This window comes from Triticum dicoccoides, chromosome 7A (genome assembly GCF_002162155.2).
Source record: "Triticum dicoccoides isolate Atlit2015 ecotype Zavitan chromosome 7A, WEW_v2.0, whole genome shotgun sequence".
Lineage (NCBI taxonomy): Eukaryota > Viridiplantae > Streptophyta > Magnoliopsida > Poales > Poaceae > Triticum > Triticum dicoccoides.
The window spans coordinates 709,903,207-709,908,438 of NC_041392.1; the positions used below are offsets into that span (position 1 = coordinate 709,903,207).

General features: G+C 44.6%; 1 non-coding gene across 1 annotated transcript; it reads left to right on the top strand.

Annotated features, from left to right (window-relative positions):
- Positions 1 to 4,677: 4,677 nt before the first annotated feature.
- On the top strand, positions 4,678 to 4,876 carry LOC119334793. The gene has a single exon (XR_005161554.1). It is a non-coding gene; the product is annotated as a U2 spliceosomal RNA (small nuclear RNA).
- Positions 4,877 to 5,232: the final 356 nt, after the last annotated feature.

The following is a 5,232-nucleotide window of genomic DNA, read 5'->3' on the forward strand; positions in this document are numbered from 1 at the left end:
CTCCTTTATATACGGAGGCAGGGGCACCTCTAAACACACAAGTTGACACAAGTTGATCCACGTGATCGATTCCTTAGCCGTGTGCGGTGCCCCCTGCCACCATATTCCTCGATAATACTGTAGCGGAGTTTAGGCGAAGCCCTGCTGCTGTAGTTCATCAAGATCGTCACCACGCCGTCGTGCTGACGAAACTCTTCCCCAACACTTTGCTGGATCGGAGTCCGGGGATCGTCATCGAGCTGAACGTGTGCTCGAACTCGGAGGTGCCGTAGTTTCGGTGCTTGATCGGTTGGATCGTGAAGACGTACGACTACTTCCTCTACGTCGTGTCATTGCTTCCGCAGTCGGTCTGCGTTGGGTACGTAGACAACACTCTCCTCTCGTTGCTATGCATCACATGATCCTGTGTGCGCGTAGGAATTTTTTTTGAAATTACTACGAAACCCAACATAAACACCATGATAAGTTTTTGACCCGTGGGGGGGAAATTTTGCTGAAACATACTCTTGATAAATTTTGTGTAAATAGCATGATATTTTAAGCACCGCGGGCTTGATAGGTTACCTAGAATCAACATGATAACCTTTTGTCCCGGGGAAAAGTTGTTCAAAACATCCCCGATAATTTTTGTGTGAATAACATGATAATATAAGCACCGCATAACCGATAAGTTACAATATAAACATGATGGTAATGTTTTACCAAAGGAAAACAAGTTGTTAAAAACATACGCTCGCCTCACGAGGCCTTTTAGATGAACACAACACATGATGTGCCACAGAAAAGCCACATAATGTTTAGTGTCATGAGGAGGCACATGTGCTCGTGGGTTGGCCCAGAAAAACGGCCCACCTTGACCCGCTATAGGCGTGATAAGTTACGCAAAAACATCGAAAAAGTTATGAAAAAAGTTACCGAAACACACCTAGGTTTTTAGGTGTAAGTACCATGATAATATACGAACTGTAGACCTGATAACTCATGTACAATCCCCCATGGTAACTTTGACCAAGGACAAGGTTGATGTACACATACCCTGATAATTTATGTGTAAGTACCACAATATTTTACACATCGAAGACCTTATAACACAGTGGTAACTTTGAAAGGGGTGTAGTTGTTGAAACATAGTACCTGGTAAGTTCTATGTAAATAGCATGGTAACTTACGCAACACAGGTCTGATAACTTGCATGCGAATACCATGGTAACTTTGTCTCGAGGGAAAATAGTGGTAATTTTCTGTACTTTTTTGTAGTAACACAATTGTAAAAAAAACATCAAAATGATTAGTTTCTTTAGTTTGAGCAACAAATACCTAAGGGTGAGGTTGTTGTGGTGGCGCGCTTTTGGTGCCAAGGAGGTGTGGGTTCAAATCCCACATGCGCAATATTTTTTTATCATGTGGTAAACATGAAGAAGTGACAGTTTTCTCGGGGGTGGGCGCGCGAGATGTGCGGGAGAAGCAGATTTCTCGGGCGAGTCTGCAAGGTCGTTCGGGAGAAGGTGGGGTCGAAGGAAGAGGGACTGTGTGGTACTTTAAAGTGAAAGAAGTAGAGGTGTGGCAGTTTTGCTTATATGGCACACATGTGCCAAATATCACAGTCCATTAAAAAATATATAATCAATCCCTCAAATTGATGACCGACAAAATAGGCGTATGATATATTTTTGAATGTCGATAGTGCACACATTAAACCAACAATTTTGAAATACAACGAAAATCGTCATGTTTTGTTACGAAGAAAATATAAAGGGCACATGGCTCGCACTCATGCGCGCCACTACTAACGGCGAAAATAAAAAAATCATGAGGAACACTAATATCACCAAAATGGCAACTACTCCCTCCGTTTCTAAATATTTATTTTTCTAGACATTTTAAATGACTACTACATACGGATGTATGTAGACATATTTTAGAGTGTAGATTCACTCAAAATGCCTAGAAAGACAAGTATTTAGGAACAGAGGGAGTATATGATAAATGCTTCGACTTTGTTCCATCGACAAAATGAAATATTTAAACGGCGCATAAAAATTATCATCCCGATGAAATATACGCACGGTGTACTTGGTCAAAGATTCAGCTGATTCTAGACTTTAAACTGTTAGCGTCCAACTCGGCCTAGCCCATACTCTACTCATGTTCTGGAAGCCAAGCCAGCCTCACCGGCCTCTGATATTAGATGTTAGCGTCCAACTCGGCCTAACCCACACTCTACTTATGTTTTGGAAACCAAGCCAGCTTCACCGGCCTCTGATACCAGATATTAGCGTCCAACTCGGCCTAGCCCACACTCTACTCATGTTCTGAAAACCAAGCCAGCCTCACCGGCCTCTGATACCAGATGTTAGCGTCCAACTCGGCCTAGCCCACACTCTACTCATGTTCTAGAAACCAAGCAGCCTCACCGGCCTCTGATACCAGATGTTAGCGTCCAACTCGGCCTAGGCCACACTCTATTCATGTTCTGGACGTTTATGCACACACGGGCCAGCATTCAGCGAAGAGCACACTCTATCCCAAAAGTCCGGGCTGAAGTGAGGAAGAAATCTCTCCCTTATAAGCTGGTCATGGCCTCCTCCCACAAGCGAGGTGAAATTAAACCGAGCCAGCCTCACCGGCCTACAACAGCCCTAACACTCACTTTGTCCATGAGAAAAGAATATACTCTGGACAAAAGTACGATTCCCACATCACGAGCAGCCCCATGAAACGAAGCATGATGGCGTTGGCTATCTACTACGAGGAGACGAAAGCATGAGGAGCTTGTTGGTAATTAATCTCCAATGATAAGGAGAAACGTTCTTGTCTTATTTCCGAAAAAATACAGGTAAAAATAACTAGGCTTACCTTTCGCAGCTCTGAGAAGAATTTTTTTCCACCCTACAGAAAAGTTGGGTTGGAACCTTTATGTTTTTTCTAGGGCAACGAGATAATCTTGTATTTAGGAAAGGAATTCATCATTTTTTTCTGCCTAGGTCCCGCGTCACTCCCATGTTCCCTCCCCCACCGTACTGTTCTCCTCATTCCCTTTTTGTTGCCGGAGGATGTCAGCCGACAAAGTTCTCAACTATGAACCGCGGCGACGGGGATCTCTTCATAAGCACATTTCAGGGGCGGCGACACATTGTTCGCGTGCTCGACAATGACAAATTGGCTTTGCGAGGCCGATGGTGGTTCCTCCGTGCGTTAGTTGTTGTGTCGATTTTGGTAGCGTGGTGGGAATAGAGAGTGCACACAACATTTGTTTGTGATTTCGCTCCTTGATCTAGAGTAGCATGGCAGTGCGTGGTGCATGGCGGCGCTATAGCATTAATTGAATATAGTTAAATGGCAATGCTCGGAAACATGCGGGGCTTGCCGGTGGAAGTGTGAGATGGTTCATTGGTTTGGGTCGATTACTCCTCTAGATTGATAGAAGTTTATTTTGTAGCCTGGGTGAAACTGAGTTCCACCATGGGCAATGCCAACAATGATGATGCCCGTGGGCATTGTTCACCTCATGGAGGTGTTGACGCACTCCTTGCACTCTTCTAGGTGCTCCGTGGGAAGTTTCATACATGGCGCATCCCCGGACATGTCAATATCGAAATCTTTGTATCATTTTCACCATTGAAGGCACCGTTCTAAGCCCTTTACCAGTGTCGGTACCAAGCTTGTGCTAGTTTCTGCTCATGATCTACATCTACTGGGCAGCAGGTATCCCACTAAGGCTTGTGCTAGTTTCTGCTCATGATCTACATCTACTGGGCAGCAGGTCTTCCAGTAAGGCTAGGGATTAGTAGTAAACGACTCATGTAAAAGAGCGCAACATAAAACATCCATGTCGTGTCTCCAAAATAATGCTCAACAGAGGAAAAACGTCAAGGACACCATCATCGCTGATCTGAATCCGAATCTAGGCTTTCGCCCGAAGACAACCAACCAAGTGAGGAAGAGCTTGGTGACGACACACCAGAGCAACACCTGCAAGAAGGAAATACGACACCCACGGGAGCCGTTGCGAATGGCATCGACGAAACCTATGCATCCGAACCCACCTTTTTTGCGTGTGGGACCATAACCATCTTCCATCATGCCTGGATCATAAATAAAGAATTACATGCATAACCTCTTCCTGTCACGACTAGTCGCATCCATGAGGCTTAGATCACCACCTTGTAATCAATACAGAAAAATGAAAGCATGCGAAGAACTTTTTGAGTCTACATTTTTTAAACGTTTTTTAGGTTTTTTTTAATGCCTTTAGTCCATATCTAGAGAAGAATAAAGCTCCTGAGTTTTTCACACAAAATAAAGCTTGCAAGTGTAAAAGGAGAAACAGACCGGCAATATTATACTCTAATTAAGGTCACCTTTTTTTTTTGAGAAACTCTAATTTTTTTTTGAGACAAGAGAAACTCTAATTAAGGTCATCTGTTCTCGGTGGAGAATTTGGGCCATGGGTCAGGTGGGCCATCACGTCCTCCTTGGGCTCCGACCCCAGACGGGACAGCCAGGTTCACCTGACCGGCCCGCGTCGCTGGTTGGACGAGAAGTACGCGAGGCCTTTTGTTTTTCTCGCGGGAACACACATCATCGACTTATTTGAATAATCCCACATCGCCTTTGCAGCTGAGCAGAGGCGGTTCGTAAAGCAATATAATCAGACGCAGGGTCACCGTTCAAAGCATATCTTTCTCGGCCTCTTGGCTAAGATTAAATGTAGTATTTGTTCTTATCAATTTAATATTTGATACGTGAATCTATGGGTTCATGAGATATTAAGTTATTTTTTATGGGAGAGAATTTATCTGTGTAGCTCGCTACATGGATGGTTTTCATGCGCCGGCCAAGCGTTGCACTAGTGCTTGGCACAGGTGCACCCCAACCAAAACAACGATTACAATCTTGACCTTGGTTAAGTCCATACACTGGTAGAAAAAGGGCCTGTTGTCCCGGTTCGTAAGGGCTTGTTGTCCCGGTTCTGAAACCGGCACTAAAGGGTTGGTACTAATGTCCTGTCTCGGTTCAATCCAGAACCGGGACAGCTGGGCCTCCTCTCTTACGTCCGTGCTTGGTCGACGCTACGTACTATACGAGAGGACTAGACACGCTAGCTAGCTAGTAAGCAAACGAAGGAAACAGAAGATCGTCATGAACATATATGCATACAGAGAGAAGTGATATCGACCACCTCTCCTTCTCCGAGAGATTGGTCGAACAACAAGTTCTCGTATATCTATC